Raw genomic sequence first — 18,161 nt, forward strand, 5'->3', positions numbered from 1 at the left:
TATGTGTTGAATTTCTCAAGTATTCCACAAGCTATCCTAGAGAACGATTCCGTTTTCAATTCGAGTGGACACCCTATGGCCCCCGGTCACCACAGGCCCTACTCTCATTATCTACTTGACAAGTCCAAGTGAATACACACCCTATGGCCACTTGGTCATAGGCCTTGCCCTCATGCTTTACTTAACAAGACCAATTGAAAATATCCAACCTTTGACTCCCTGGTCATAGGCCTTGCCCTCATTATTTGCTTGAGAGGTCTATTTGAATAGACACCCTATGACCCCTTGGTCAAATGCCTTGCCCTCATTATTTACTTGATAAATACAAGTGAAGAGACACCCTATGGCTGCTCTGTCATAGGCCTTGCCATCATGTTTTACTTAACAAGTCCATGTAATTAGACACCCTATTGTCCCCTCTATCATAGAACATGTCATCATAATTTAATTGACAAATCCAAGTGAACAAACACCTATAGCCGCTCGATCATAGGCCTTGCCATCATGTTTTACTTAACAAGTCCATGTAATTAGACACCCTATTGTCCCCTCTAACATAGAACATGTCATCATTATTTAATTGACAAATCCAAGTGAACAGACACCTATGGCCGCTCGGTCATAGGCCTTTCCCTCGTGATTTACTTAACGAGTCCAATTGAATATATACACTACTTGCCCTCATTATTTACTTCAAAATTCCGTTTTCAAATAGACACTCGATTGCAACCCTATCATAGCACATGTCCTAATTATATAATTGACAAGTCCATTTGAATACACACTCCATGACTTCTCAGCTAGAGGTCTTGCCCTCATTATGTACTTGACAAGTAGAAGTTTAAATAGACACCCTATGGCCACTTTGTCATAGGCCTTTCCCTCATTCTTTACTTGACAAGTCAGTGTGAATAGGCATCCTATGGCACATTATCATTGGCCTTATCCTCATTCTTTACTTGACAAGTCGGTGTGAATAGAGACCCTATGGCCCCTCGGTCATAGGCCTTATCCTCATTCTTTACTTGACAAGTCCCTGTGAATAGACACCCTATGGCCCCTTGGTCACTTGCCTTACCATCATTATTTACTTGACAAGTCTAAGTGAACAAACACCCTATGGTTGCTTGGTCATAGGCCTTACCTTTCGGCTTATAATCAATTTTGAATATTCCATAGTGTGTATATTCAATTGTACTTGTGTCAAGTAAATCATGAGGGCAAGGCCTATGACCGAGCGACCATAGGTGTCTATTCACTTGGACTTGTCAAGTAAATAATGAGGCCAAGGCAAGTGACGAAGGGGCCATAGAGTGTCTATTCACATGGACTTGCCAAGTAAAGAATGGGGATAAGGCCTATGACTAAGGGGCCATAGGGTGCCAATTCAACCGACTTGTCAAAAGTAAAGAATGAGGGCAAGGCCTATGACCAATGGGACCATAATTCATCTATTCAGACTTGATTATAAGATCGATAGTAATTGGTTACTAAGTGCCTATGAGGGAAAAGCCTATGACCGAGGGCCATACAGTATCTATTCACATGTATGGACTTGTCAAGTAGAGGTTGAGGTTAAGGCCTGCGAACAAATGGCCATAGGGTGTCTATTCAAACTTGATAATAAGCCATATAAGAGTTGATCACAAGAGGAATATGACCAAGGGGCCATAGGGTGTCTATTCATACTTCATTATAAGGCCTATAGGACTTGACTATAAGAGCTCTGCCTATGACTGAGGGGGCATAGGGTGTCTATTGAAATGGACTTATCAAATAAATAATGAGGACAAGACCCATGATGGAGGGTCCATAGGGTGTCTAATTAAATGAACTTGCTCAGTAAAGAGCATGATGGTAAGGATTATGATGACTGAGGGGCCATAGGATGTCTATTCAAACTTATTTATAAGGCCTCTAGAACTTGATTACAAGGTGCATATGATCAGGAGGCACAGGGTGACAGTTCAATTGGACTTTCCAGGTAAGGCATCAAGACAAGGGCTATGATTGAGGGGGGCATAAGGTGTGTATTCAGATTTGATCACATGGGCTTGTCAAGTAAAGAATGAGGGTAAGGCTTGTGAACAAGGGGCCATAGGGTGTCTACGCACATTGCATTGTCAGTAAATAATGAGGGCAAGGCCTTTGGCCAATGGGCCACATGGTTCTTATTCACATGGAATTGACAAACTAAAGAATGGGAGAAGACCTATGATCAAGGGGCCATAGGCACCTTGGCTGGAGTTAAAGCTACAATAGACTAAGGAGACACCTGATTTCCCTAATGTCACTAGGGGATACATTCATTGGATCATTTCTCAAAAGAATGGTGCTTCATCTTCAAATGCTGCTTTCCCATGGACTGTAAAGAGATTAGGTAATAGCCTAGAAGGGATTGAATTTCTTGGTGTGATGAAGAGGGATCCCCACTCTCTATTGGTATTTGCAATTTAGATGCCACACATAGTTCAATTGCAGATTCAGGTCAATGGTCTTCTACTAACTTTGGAAAAGTTCTTGATGCTATCTCCAGCATATCATTTTAGCCATCTCAGTTTGTTATTTTTGTCTTTGTTTGGTTTTTAACAGGTTGCCGCATTGGAGAAGGCTTTAACAGCAGCAAAGGCAAGTTGGCATGAGAAGCTAATTATAGGCATTGACTCATTGATTGCTACTAGAGAGGTGAGGTCCTTGACTACAGTAAATAAGCTTTGCTTTGGTGTGGGGATTTTCTTTAGCCACACGGAGAGGAATACACTGACTTTTCTCATATCAAAGAATCCCTCATGATGCCAATGAGCTGTATTAACATTGAGAGTGAGGATCACGATGCAATTACGATGGCAAAGGCCTATTTAGTTAGTAGGTGTGCCATCAGGAGGATGATCGTGTGGTGGATATTTTCTCATTGGGATATGGTGCCCTAGAGAAGCACTTGAGTAGCAAAGAAGGGTTATTTCTGTTGCATGTTCTAATGAGCAGATTATGCAACTACAATCTACTTGCATGGCAACTATTGAGACAGACCCTATTCTCAAAAAGTGGGCAAGATTGGACAAGCAAGGTAGCGAGGAAGCATCCAGCGGCGGGAGAGATGAAGATAGCAGTGGAGAGAATGATGATGATTTGCAAGAAAATGTTGATGCTTTTCTTCAACAATTGGAGAGACCATGTTAAATTGATATCACATAGCTCTATTCATTAAGACGTATGCTATCTTTTTTATTTTGTAATTCCTTTTGATGTAGCTTGATCGATGACATTGGATTTTGAATTTAGAATGATGAAATTGGTTTTATTATCTTTTTATGTTTGTGTTACTTTAAAGGCTGTATAAAATCATTGTATTGGATTCGTTTTTGTGAGGTATGTGGTCTTGTGATAAACTTTTAATAGCTCCTGAATTAAAATCTTGCTCTAACATTTATACAATCCTTGTATATAGACACCCTATGGCCACTCGCTCATAGGCTTACGATGATGATCTGCAAAAATATTTCTAACCTTTGAAATACACTAGACTATTAAAACTATAGGAGATGTGCATAGAAAGGAGCCTTATGGCCTCTTGGTCATAGGGTTAGTTCCAAAAGAGATTTCTACTCTTTTATGAAACGCATTGACCTATTGAGACTGTATGAGTTTTGCATAGTATGGACTTCTGATGGTATGCCTATGTGAAAGACCTTGCAATCACAGTCAAAATACCTCTTGCATAAAATCCTTGTGTTGGATTGTGAAGTATCTTGTGATCAACTTTTAGTAGCTCTAGTAATAAAATCTTTCTCTGATATTTATTCAATCCTTGTATATAGACACCCTCCTATGGTCACTCTTCGGTATTTCTAACCTTTGAAATGCACTAGCCTATTGAAACTATAGGAGATGTGCATAGAAAGGAACCCTATGGGGGCCTCTTGGTCATAGGCTTAGGGTTATAGTTCCAAAAGAGAGTTCTACTCTTTTAAGAAATGCATTGACCTATTGAGACTATATGAGTTTTGTATACAAAGAAAACTTATGGACTCCTGATGGTATGCCAATGTGAAAGACCTTGATGAAAGTCAAAACGCCTTTTACAAAAGAGAGACCTTGTGAATAGACAAATATGCTTTGCATGGGCCTAGGGGTCTTATCCTTATGAGATTTATTCTTTTTCAAATGTGCATATCTATTTAGACCAGAGGAATTATTTTTGAGAAAGACTCTCATAGTTCCTTCTCCTATGATTGCATGATAAAATTTATCTCACATGTATGGATATCTCTATAATAATTCTATACAACCTTGATCATGTGGCTTCTTGTGCATTATATATACAGGTAGTTTTTTTGCTAATTACACTTACATTTTTTATTACATACTTAGACAGTAAAAGAAGTCCATTAGACTCTTATGTTGCATAATATGTGAGAAAGGATGATACCCTAGGAACACCCATCTTCCCAATTCCAATCGATGAGATGTTTGAGATCAATAGCATAGCATTTATGGTCCATCTCTCAACAAAACAAGGAGTAGGTCTTGGACTATTTGTGCACACCTCTTGCAAGCGGCACAACTATTCTCCACTATATGAAGGACATAAATATTATTTCAATATTTGGAAGGAATTGTGCAATCTTTATCCACGAGCTTCAAAGTACTCATTCTTAGAGGACCCAAAAGTGGATTGTGAGGAAGATCTCGTATATATTCTTGGTGATGTACAAGATGGAAATGTGGCAGGTTATATAAACAGTTATCGAGGCATGACAATAAGCCCAAATGTATGTTTTACACTTGTCATAGATTTACCACCTTGGTATACACAAGACCCAAATGTGGATTCAGCCGAGTATGGCTATGAACACCATATTGGGGAATATGGGAATTTCCCACAAGTTTGGGACATGTGGTCAAAACTTTGGATTTTCCATAACTTGAACAATATTAATCCAAAATGAGTGGTTTATGGCTCTTTAGAACCCATTTTTCAAGTGCTTTCCAATGATAGGTCACATGATAGGGCTTTGAGAAACTACAAACATGTTATCCATGTCCCCCTTTTTTAGTATTCAAAAATGGGAATTGGGAGATTCCCAAATTCTCTAATATGGTGTTTATGTAATTATTGAAACCTTATGTGACATTCGAACTGGGGAAGAGTTGTTTGCCAACTATGAACTCTAGTGACATTGTACACTTAACAAGAATGTTAGAAAGATTATGATTACTCTTTGATGTCACGTTTCTATGTATATTTTTTAGTTATCTTGTATTTTGGGAATGTATTTATCATTGAGGAGATTTTGAAATTTTCACAGATTTATCTTCAAACAATGAATTCCCCAAAATAGACTCTTTTAAAATATCTAGTATCTAGGGATATGGTGATATTCCTAAGAACAAGACACAAATCACCTCTCTTAGCACCAGGTATTTTTGAGAGACTATGCATTGTTCAGACACCATGCATTGACCATACGCCTAACTATCAAGCTCACACCCTCTTGCCAAAGAAAGGACTTTTTCACAATTTAGAAGGGTGTGTTTCAAGAGACCTTATGCTGCTTATGGTAGGCCTTGCTATCGTCTACATCTCTCTTGCCAAAGTGAAGCCTTGCATGTGTGTTAGCGAAAGAGACCCTATGGCCTCTTGGTCATAAGCCTCTTGTAGAAGGACTTACTATCAAGATTACACCTCTCTTCCAAAAAAGAATTGTAATTCCCTCTTCCTAGAGAGATGTGTGTTTCAACTAACCCTATGGCCCCCCGATCATAAGCCTCTTGTACGTGGCCTTGCTATCGTCTACACCCCTCTAGCATCATGAGATAGGTCTAGAGCCTCTTTTATTGAAATATAGTATGTGGCCTTGCCTTATTCTAAAGAGAGTACTCTCCTAGTGGCAGGCTTATGAAGGGCCTTATTATCAATTCTACACCCCTCTTACACAAGTAATGACTTCCCCTCATGCTAGGACGGCCCTAAGCATCTTGTGAAAGACCTCGCTATCATCTACACCATCTTGCCAAATAAAGGTCTTGTCCTTATATGGTACTGAGGATGTGTGTTTCAACCAACCCTATGGCCACCCGGTAATAGGTCTCTTGTACATGGTTTTGCTATTGTCTACACCCCTCTTGTAGCACAAGAGAGGTCTAGCTCTTCTTTTATTGAAATATAGTATGCGGCCTTGCCTTATTCTTAAGCCTCCTAGTGATAGATACAAATCCATTAAGAGTAGAAGAGATCTATGTTGAAAGGGACCCCATGCCCCTTGGATCAACAATACATCCCTCTTATAAAAGGAAGGCCTTCCCCTCATGCTAGAGTGACCCTAAGGTCCCCCAGTTATAAGCATCTTGTGAAAGATCTTGCTATCATCTACACTATCTTGCAAAAGATTGGTCTTGACTTTATGGTACTGAGAGATGGGTGTTTCAACTAACCCTATGGTCCCCCCAGTCATAGGCCCCTTGTACATGGTCTTACTATCTTCTTCTACATCCCTCTTCTTAAAGAACTTGCTAACAAGGTTGCACCCCTCTTGCAAAAAATAAAGGTATTTTCCTCTTCCTAGATAGATGTATGTTTCAGCTGACCCTACGGCCCCTTGGCCACCCATAGGCCTCTTTTGCATGGCCTCACTATCATCTTCGTCTACGGCCTTACTCACATATTATTAGAAGAGACCCTAAGTCATCTTGATCATGGGCCTCTTGTGGAAGGACTTCCTTTCAAGATTAAACCCCCTTGTTAAAAAGAAAGGCATTCCCATGAGAGTTTTCCCCTCATACTAGAGATATAATGGGTGTTCCAAGAGACCCTATGTCACCCGATCATAGTCATCTTGAAGAAGGGCTTGTAATTATTTGCATCCCTCTTACAAAAGAGAGACCTTGCTACCATGATATGCTAGAAAACTTATTGTGGATAGATCCCTATGCCATCATGATGTATAGCTTGACCCTAGGCCTCTTATGGATAATCTAACCAACCTATCATCTATGCCCATCTCGTAAAATAGAGGTCTAACCCTCATTTTGTTAAAACATAGCATGCGGTAGTGCTTGTATGTTAGTGGAAGAGACCTCATTTTGTTAAAACTTATTGTGGATAGATCCCTATGCCATCATGATGTATAGCTTGACCCTAGGCCTCTTATGGATAATCTAACCAACCTATCATCTATGCCCATCTCGTAAAATAGAGGTCTAACCCTCATTTTGTTAAAACATAGCATGCGGTAGTGCTTGTATGTTAGTGGAAGAGACCCTATTGCCTCTCGCTCACATGCCTCTTAATAAATTCCCTCTTCCTAGGGAGATTTGTGCAATAAGAGACCTTATGGCCTTCCGGCATACACTGTTCCTATGTTGAAATATACCATGTGGCCCCCTCGAACATAGGCATTGGGCTCTTATTTCAAAGAGAGTATTCTTATCTAATATGAACTAATCTTTTAAGAATTGAGCTGATATTTGTTGAAAGAGACCTTATGCGCCCCAGTCATAGGCCTTTGGTGAATGGTTTTTGTAACAAGTCTACACCCCTCTTGCAAAGGAAGGTCTTCCCCTTAAGCTAGACAGATGTGTGTTGAAAGAGACCCTATGGCCCCTCGGTCGTATGCCTCTTGTGAAAAAACCTGTTATCATCTATAGCTTAATGCAAAAGAGAGGTCTTATCCTTATGTTATTGAAAAACACCCTATGGCCTTTCACTTGAGAATGGAGGGAATTGGTTTTGAAGGAGACCTTATTGCCCCCCGGTCATAGGTCTCTTCTAAAAAGCCTTACTATCAAGTTGATATTCCTTTTGCAAAAGAGATGTCTTGCTCTAATTCTATGCTAGAAAAATACTTGTTAAAGAATCCTTATATACTCCTAGTGATAGGCCTCTTATTAAATGACTTAGCTAAAGGATGCCTTGTTGACTTTCTAGCTTTAAATAATTTTATGAGGGGACCCCTATGGCCCCTCGATCATAGTTCTAATGCAAAGTCTTTGTTGTTGACTCTAAGTTTTTCTTTAAGAGATATTGACCCCATGTCTGCTATAAATATCCTTCTATGAGGAGACCCCTATGGCCTCTCGGTCATAGCCCTATTACAAAGGCCTATTCCAAGGATGTTATCTTAAGAAGGAAATATATCAATTGAGGGTGTCCTAGTATTGTCTATATAATTGACAGCAAAGTAATGGCCATATCTTCTGATGATATCTCCTTCCTAGCCTAGAGGACTTCCTGCTGAAGGGCCTGCAGCTTCCAAGCACTAGCTTCTCGTAGAAACCAGACAAGTATTGGCCGGCCACTTGGTTGAATTTTGAGACTGCATAGAATCATTTTGGACCAGCATTATGTATTTGGAATAGGTATGAGAATGCATTAGCGTATTTTGGGAGAACAATTTGAGAAACGCTTATATATGTTATGATATATCTACAATGTAATTTTGGGAATGTATAGGAGCATCAAAGCTACCCTTGATGTAATTTTTCTATTTTGATGTTGGGTAACGGTCTAAGAACCCTTGCTTCCAAATGTGTATGAATTTCTTTATATTCAATAAAATCATGTGGACTTTTGGATTTTACATTAATGAATGGGAAATACCTATTTTTGGAACATAAATGACTTGAGGATAATGAATTGATTTGTTTATATTGATAATGATATAGATGCTCAAGTGTTTTTGGTTTTTCAATCTTTAAGAGACTATTATTGTTTGAATGAAGGAAAAGGAACTGCTAAAATTTTAATCCTTGAAGTTCTTGACATTAAAAATAATGCGGGCAAAACATCAACCATAAATAAAGCAGAGAGGGCTATAATTAGAGATGTTTTCAATAAATAAAATTCAACTAGGGATATATCTACAATGTAATTTTTTAGAACATATAGATGCAATCAGAGCTAACTAACCACAAATTATACTTTTCATATTGGATATATGTTCTAAAGACTGGGTTCACCTCAAAAAATGTTAGTGTACCACGTGAGTTCAGCAGGAGGGGTTTTTAATTATATACATGAGAAAATTTAATAGGATGGGTTTTTTTATTTAACTTTAGAAAAAGTTCCGTTAGTTCATAAGTAAAGAGGGGTTTTTTTATTGGGGGGAAAATTTTAGTTAAGGGGTTTTTTTAATACCTCTTGAATGCACGTGATACCTACGGTTTTTTGGTAGTGCACCCCCGAGGACCGTTGCTACCCATCTCCCAAGCTTCCATTGAGGATTACCAAAATTCGAGCGACTGCGTTCGAGCCAGGGCAGTTTGAGTGAGGACTTTTGTTGATTTTCACAACAAAGTGTAAGTTATAGAGGTATCTCTCATTCATTTTTGGAAAAGAGCTTATGTACATGACTTTTTTTGAATATGAAAAATCCACAAAAATATAAGTGGCAATGCAATATGTTCCCTTCAAGAAGCTGCAAAGAATTTCATTATAGACTTTTTTATTGATAATTACATTTGTTATGCCCGTGTACATAGGGTCACTCTTATGGACAAAGACATACACACTTGTAGGCTAATAAGATACAGATTTTAGAAGTCATTGCATCCTATACCATTAAGTGATCCTAGGGCATTCAATATTTTGAATGTCCCACTAGCTAGAAAACCTAAGGATGCAAGTATTAAGATTGAGGATGTTACCCATGATAGGGATACTAGGACTACAGATGAAATAAAGAATGAGAAGGGCAAAGAACAGATGGCAATTGAGGAAGAAAGGAGGGTTGATGAAAATAGAATAATGGGAGATGAGTTGACAGACCTTAAAGAGAAGAATCTACAAGATTTAAGAAATGTACCTGGACAACTTCTTGTTCACGTAAAGGATTTTGCTGATGGTGCAGAGTATCTTGATATAGCACCTTTAGACATGTATATGTTGTCAACGAGAAATTGAGAAATAAATGATGTTGTGATCTAGATATCTCTCAAGCATGTACGCTATCTTTTTTGAAAATTAATCTATTGATTTGTTTTCTCAAGATAACTACCTAATTTATCCTCTTGTTTGTTTTTTGTAGACTTCTTTTCTTCGCCCTACCCCCAGAGGCCTATTTTGCTATCTTTTTACTATACCCCATGGTCTCACTTTATGTAAGAGAAGCAAGCACCAATTTTGCAAGGTTGGAGGAATGATTGAGGAGATGTGACATTGAAAAGGTACAATATGTAATTGTACCATATAATGAAAAATAAGTATTTTATTGTAAATATGTTTTATGTATTTTATACATCTCTAATAATTGTTTTTTCTTTTCTCTATTTTGTAGGAGACATTAGAGTGTAATTATAATCCACATCAAGAAAAAAAAGATATTTTTCTTTGAATTCCATGCTTGGTATGCATAGAGAAGCCAAATTTTAAGTTTTTAATTTTAATAGAGATTGTGTTTAAGATTCAATGTGTATTAGACTGAATAATTTATGTAATTTGTTATTTTCCAAGGCATCTAAACGCATAATAAGCACATTAGAAACACTCCATCTTCCACTCCTCGAAAATAAAACTCCACATTAGGTTCTCATTTTGCCTGTTACAAGTTATCATAACATAAATGATAACTTTTAAGTTTGTAATAAAGCTTTAGTTAAAAGTCTAAACAAGCACTATCATTGTTATAAGTTTCATTACAAATTGACGAAAGCTCATATGGATGGAGAATGGTCGCAAACACATGGAGATATATGCAATCAAAATTTCTAGTAGACCTATCAAAAAGAGTAGCTGTGAGTATTTTTAATTGACACATCAAAAAAAGAGTTGTAAAATTTTAAAATATTTTCTTTAAGCTTTTGTATCCTAATATATACTAAGGTTTTGGTCATGATTATTTACAGTTCACAACTTCGTGTTATATAGACACATACATTTGGTGGGTGAGAGCAAAGGCGATCCGGCCGACCAATGCTCGACAATCATGTGAATATTCCCGCAGATCCAGATTCACCACCATCAAACCCACCTATGTGGCAAAGAAGCCATCAAAAAGGAAAGGATCTATGATGTCTCCGTTGAAATTTGAGAAGAAGAAAACGATAAACGCAGAGAAGGGAAAGGCTTCTCGAAAACAAAAACAATATAAGGAAAAAGATGCCAAGTCAAAGAAAACATCTAAGAAATCAAAGTCCAAGCCGACCAATGAAAATGAAGAGGCCAAGGCTTCTATGGGCAGTGACCCTCCAAAGTAGATAGATTTTTGTTCTCATACCTTGTTACCAACCAATTTGTATAGATACTACCATTGTAATAAATATATTGTTTCTCATTTTACATTATTCATTTTGTCTTAATAATGTTGAATAACTATTTTACAAAATGAATTGACAAGATGAGATAGATGGGTGCAAAATTATATTGTATTAAGAAAACTTCAGGATTACAGGGGAAAAATATTTCATACAACTAAAAGTATTTTCGGACCTTCTTCCCACCATAATACCATCTACCTTAAATTTGTAGTCTGATGGTATGGCATCTAATATAAATTCCAAGGACGTACACACATCCCTCAATGTCCATTTTGTATTTATAGGGGCGACTCTATTGTCATCATCACTCAAGTTGATTGTTAGATCATACTATACTAATTTTTCCTCTGAATCCAATGGCATCCAAGTCTCTCTACTCTTTTTCCATCATATGGACTCTAAGCTAATGTATAAGGGTTGCCAAGAGATGTATGCCATAACCACAGATTCAATGCAAGCATTACATTCTATAAAATCATCCATCTGGATGACTTCATTCACTTTCCATTCTACTCCAACTGTATTATCTAAGTCAGACTTAGACATATGCGTAGATATCCACATTGCCTTTGTCCTCTTCATGTTTGCTTTTCTCGAAAGCTCGCCGCAGTGCATCCGCATTTAAGTGGCCAAACTGAAAGTGCCACAGATCTCCGACTTGAGAACCTATCAATGAGGAGAGTGTAGAGAGCTTGTAGATACCATTCTCCACACCGCCTTCCCAAACAACCTGGCCAGTCTCATAGTCCCGTAGAGCAACTGAATGCTCCTCAAATTCCACCCGAAATCTAGTCTTGCATACTTCATGCACTGACAGAAGATGAAAACCAAGAGCACAGACGTAAAGAACATGGGAGGAATGCTTACCCCCCTTGCCGTCAAGAATAATCTCCATCCGGCCCTCACTATGTATCGGAATGGTGGAGTTGTCGCCAATGAAGATGCAACCTGACTACCATTTCAGATCCAAAAAGAAGTCTCGGGAGAGAGTCATGTGCCTAGAAGCACCACTATCAAGAATCCACTCCCGGGTATCCTTTGCGGTGAAGCCAACTGCCTCCTCGTTCGAAGACGATGAAGCATTTGAGTCCATCATCTCTAAGTGCATAAATGCTGGAGTCTTTGCAGCTGAAACTGAAGAATCAGCACTCTTCCCAATCTGCTTAGGACACTTCCGCCAATAGTGGCCTCGCCACAATCATTGCAGGACCTCTCGGCCTTCATTTTTTCTCGATCTGTGTTAGGCTTCTTCTCAGAATACTTCTCCGGTGAAGCCTTCCCTTTATCCTTGTTATTCCGGCCTTTCGACCGTTGGCCAGTTAAGGCTCCACTGTGAGAAGGGGTCGTGAATCGTTCCTCCTGGTCCAAGACCATGGGCACAAGCTCCTCCCATGTAATGGTGATGCACCTACCACTAGTAATCAAAGAGGAGTAGAAAGCGGAATATCCAAGACGATCTTGGATTTAAATGCTAATAGAGTACCTTTGTCTGAAAAGTCCCAATCTAAAGAATTTAGGCTCAGTATAACCAAACTCTCAAGTCTTTCATAAGCTTCTAGTCTTGTATGGACAATATACTTAGCGTTGTATAAAAATATATGTTTATCAATGAAAAAAGAAGATGGTTGATCGAAAAATAATATTTTTCCAAGATCAACATGCATGGCTTCGAAATTCCCAGTGAATGACTCCAGAGGTTGCCACTCAATGCTTGGTAGAATAGGGAATTCAAATGCATTTACTCATTTTGGGAAGAACCTAAATTTTAAATTTTTACTTTTTGAAGTACTAACATTTAGCACATGAAGACCATGGGCCCTTGAAGTTGAAACCCATGAAAATGATGTTAAAATAGCCGCGCTATATCACATTAGACTGGGATATATCACGCACTAAAATAGCCAAAACTAGTGAATTTAGTAAAAAGTGGATATGATAGCCAATGTCATATTTATGGTTGAATATTACATCTATATTGGTTCAAAGCTTAATCCAAATCCAGTACAAGTGATTAAAATACGACCCCTTTTTAAAGGTTTTTAACCCTAATGAATCAAGACTAAACCCCACATCAAAAGCCAAGAGTCACATCCAAGAGTGTTGAAGACATAGCAAAGGTTGTGATCAAAGGACTCAAAGGAGTACTCAAGCACTAGGTGACCAGCAGAGTCGAGTCATTCTCATTTAGCTCCTAGACCAGAATTGACGTGGTGTACCATTTATAGAAGTAACCACACAGTTTATGAATGCCCAATCCTTAAGAGGAAGAGTGAACCAACGGTATGGATATTGAAAAACATACAAAAATCATGAATCAACTACTACCCAAAGAATGATAAAGATGTATGGAGTGCTAATATTGTGGGCACATGCACAACCACTATCTTTTCTAGCACCACCACCCAATGGTGCAGCCGCAACATACGCAAGCAAGAACCAGATTACAGTTAGGAATCCTTATAGGGACATGGAGACCCCACCTCCAGTGTACTCAAGCCCGCCAAGAAGTACTAGGAGGCTCATTTTTTTTGAAAGGCTTAAACTTGTTATGGAGATGGTTTGTGAAAACTAGCAATAAGATGGTTTGCCTGCTTTGTTTATCTGCGAAGGATCACTAATGTCTGGCATACCTTATGCATCTCGTTTTTCCAAAGTTGGAAGGCATGATTTCAATTAGAAAGGAGTTTGTCGCCTGGTAGATGCCGAGCAATAATTAACAAACCACCTAACACACTAGACTTTTATGTCGAGTCGGTTGAAAGCAACCTGTTCGAACAGAGAGTCCTCTCGTTTAGCTAGGACAGAGTTTGCCTTCGACTAAGGCTCACCCTTCATTAGGTGCGTCGACAACATTACCCTTAGAATTTAAGAAGATAGTTAACACTCCATTGGGGTACAAACAACATTAACCTTAGAATTTAAGAAGAAGATGGTTAACAGGGTACTCACAAAGCTTGCTTAGCATCAATTGAACAATAGAAAACGCAGTATACTTGCATTACTATCCAAAGGCGTACGTTGCTTTGGAATGACATATAGCCACATGACGGAAGTTGGCCATTACATCTGACAACTTGGTTACATATCAATGAATGCTATACAAGAAGCTTGGAAGCATAAGAAATCCAAATAGCATGTATACGACCCCAAAAGTCTCTAGGGTCTTCTAAGCAGAAGAGAAGCAGGAAAGCGACTAAATAACAAATTCTTTCCTTCTGCACACAGACTTGCGGCTCTGTACAGAGCAGCTAACCCCAAAGATGATCAGCTGTCATGGCTAGCAAGCTTTGAGGCTATGGCAGAGTGGTACATGAAATCATGAAAAGCGTCACTGTCCTTGAGCTTCTTCCTCAGTTCTCGAGCTTTCTGTGGAGTGAAAACCACTCTTCTTGGCCCTCTGGTGGGTTTCTTCATCGAGGCTTTCATGGGTTCTTCAGGGACATGACTGAGGTCAGCGTTAACGTTAAGGCTATGATCAGGGCTTTCCTGCAACAGAAATGGATCACGGCCTTCTGCTGAGGTGCCCATATCTTCAATGAGGGGCTTCATTTGGCTCTTCTGAGAGGACCCAAAAAAGAAGAAGGGGATCAGAGAAGATGGATATGGCTTGCTGTGGGTTTGCTTTCTGAGGTGCTCTTCTGTGTTATTCAAAGCTGCAAGGGGGTAAGGAGAGAGAGTCTGGATTCGAGCTTCAAGTGGGCTGTTGTAATTTCTGGGTTGCCCAAGATGATGAGCCAGAGAGAGGCTGATGTCCAGAAAGCTGCTGGTTAGAACAACCATGGTGCCGGATGCAGGTGAAGCTTCAAAGAGAAAAGGACCTACGACAGAGAGGACGAGAGGGGGGGGGGATCGATTATAAGCAGGAGGAGACAACAGATCTGCTTTTCCTCTGGAGAAACTATGGAAAGCTAAAGTAATGCACAGGCGAGTGGAGAGGAAAGTGCATCTGGTTCACGAGAGAAGATAAGGTCGAGGGAGGGAGAAAACGCGCTTTTCTCTGACAACGCAGACATTATTTTATTTTAAAAACATTTTTAAAAGGCGCCCGTGACACGTTCACGTCCGCCGAAAAGATCTGAGAAAACTAGGTGCTGAATGGCGCCGAATTATGCTTCACACCTCATGCACATACCCATACATACACGTATGCACATGCATAGGTTCGTCTGGCATAACAAATACACATCGTGCAATGCAGCTTGTTCATATATCAATATTCTTGGTGTGTTTTGTTATGGTCATCTATGTGCAGCTATGGTGTTCTTCTTCTGCTTTTTAATGAGAAGAACTCCTAGATGGAGTATAGAGAGGATACACAAATCCAAGGGGGGCCAAGCCCACATACCAGAAACCACTATAGAGCAAGGAAGCTCTTATTAGAATATGTATTTACAATGCATCCCTAAGGATGAAGATGTCAAAGAGATCGGAATTAATAGTGTGGTTTTTTTCCTGTAGCTGGACAACCTCTTTCTCCTTGTCATCTTCAACTTCTAGTTCCTCTGCTATCTTTTGTTCCTTTTTGTTCCCTTCTCACCTACCAAAACAAAGATAAACTCAGGAGAGGTAGGTTTTGTGTTATTGTATACCCATTCATTCCTTTGTAACCAGATATGCCATAGCATCTCAGCTCTGAGCATATTCCACTTAAGTGATGAGCACCCAACAAAATCACCCAGAATAACCTGCTTCCAAAATAAATCACTTTTAAGAACATGTTCTAAATGGAAGGAGTACCTTCCTCTTCTCCCGGTGATAGGTGGTGCTATCAGGATTCCATCCCTTCGCATCTGCATAGCCTCTTCGAAGTCAGTGCTGCATGCCATATCTCTTCCTTGCCTCTGAGGAGCGCTTATTCTACAGAGGATAGAGTACTCATATGCAGGCAGATGGAGCATCTCGCTAGAGCTTGTCCTCGTCGTCGGCATTCCAAGAAACCGCCCCCACTGGTTGGATCCTCCCAGTGGGAGAAAAGTTGGCCGCCGTCACAGGCAACAAAGCACTAAGCTCTGGCTGACGGGGCCGAATGATCGACACTGATGCCGGACGTATTTATTTGTTTCAACTGTGTTATAAAAGCAGACATTTCATTTCATGTACTGTGGTTTGAATGGGTAAAACTGTTGATCGTGTATTAAGAGCTTTAGTCAAACAGGAACAAAATTTGTATTATTGATAAGGTGATTATGAAAACCAATATGAAATTTGATTATTATCTTGTCATACGTGGTATTGTTGTTGGCATTAAACAAAGGATCCTTACATAGTGCAGAAACAAAATTAAATTGAATTTATTTTAGGACCAAAAAAAAGGCTTAAAGCTCAATAAGGCCTCAGAAAAGCGCAGGGACAAAAAAAAAGTCATTTGGGGCTCAAAATCACCTGGTGAAGTCTGGCAGTAGATAGAACATTTTTAAAAAAATCAGAAGTTTTTCTTCTTTTTTTTTATGTTTCTAGGCAGATTAATCATCAAAAACGTGTACACAATGCATTAAAGTGTAGAAAAATGAAAAAATGAGGCCTATGCGCTACGGCGCGAATTTAAGCCCTTCCTCACCTTTGAAAAGCTTAAATTCGCACCATAGCACACAGGCCTTTTTTTTCATTTTTGTACTCATTCATGCATTATGTACACTTTTTTGATGATTAATCTGCTTACAAACATCAAAAAATATATAAAAAATGAATATTTTTTTTAAATTGTTCAGATTTTGTGCTGCCAGATTTCAGCTGGATGTTAATTGACAATATTTGAACAAATATTTGATCATTATCAATGAAATTTCCTACACATTCACATGGCTGCCAATAGTATATAGGGCATAGTGCTGACACAACAAATAAACAAGAGAAATGGTTGAGAATTCTTAAAAACATTACAATTAAAAAAGTATACATTTTGTATTGAATTCGTAGAAAGAAAATTACAAGTTCCTGAGAAGATTTCTGAGAGCTTCTTTATCTTGGTCACTCTGCGTGGCTTTCTCACCTAGGCTATTAGCTATAATACTAGGATTGGTTACACCTTTGGAGATTGATGTAGCACAATGGCTTAGCACATGGCCGGTGTAGTTGCCTGCAAATGTATACATAGCTGCCTCCCTGCTAATAAGTATACATTTGTTTGCATTATTTGCTAGCCCATCTTCGGTGAGAACCCCACTTAGAGCTTTACACTTGATGAGCTCTGCTTGTGCCTCCTCAGAGTACTCTAAATGGATTACTCGAATAAATGATGGAGAGAGGCTAGGAAGGTAATGAATCAGGGAGGTGTCTTGTCCATCGGATTGCACACGAACTCCACCTCCACGTGCAGCAAACTTGTCAAAAATATAAGCTTTCTACAAGAGAAAAAGTTTAGGTGTTAGTAACAACTCACTTATAAATATGAAGGCATGCCTTCTTAGAACTTTGATTTAACCCCACCCCCACCTCAATGTCATCATCACATTGGCTTGTGCGTGGGTTGCATATGTCTATACTGCTTCCACACTGCTCAACTGATGTATCTACATGCAAGCGCTTATGTGGTTGAAATGCTTCTTGAGGGACACTTTCATACTCTGCTACTACATTTTCTATAGCAACAAGAGCATTGGAAACAGTTTCCTCAATTGTACGTTCTGTATCATAACCTTGGAATGCTAGCGCTTTGGTAAGATCATGGTCATCAAAATCAATCTCTACACCTGTAGTCTGTTGCTCAGGTGTGTCTTCTTTGCAGAAACCAGACCCAATTGCTAATATGCTTAGGGCCTCATCCTCCCTTAACCCCAAGGATTTACAAATGTCATCAAGGAAAAGAAATTCCTTGTTATCCATGATGATGGGATTCAAAGTGGTTACATCCAACTCAGGGATCTCTTCGACAATTTCATCCCCCTCGAGGTCACGATGAGGCTCTTCAT

This window comes from Cibotium barometz, chromosome 21 (genome assembly GCF_041138505.1).
Source record: "Cibotium barometz isolate CiBa-2024 chromosome 21, ASM4113850v1, whole genome shotgun sequence".
NCBI lineage: Eukaryota > Viridiplantae > Streptophyta > Polypodiopsida > Cyatheales > Cibotiaceae > Cibotium > Cibotium barometz.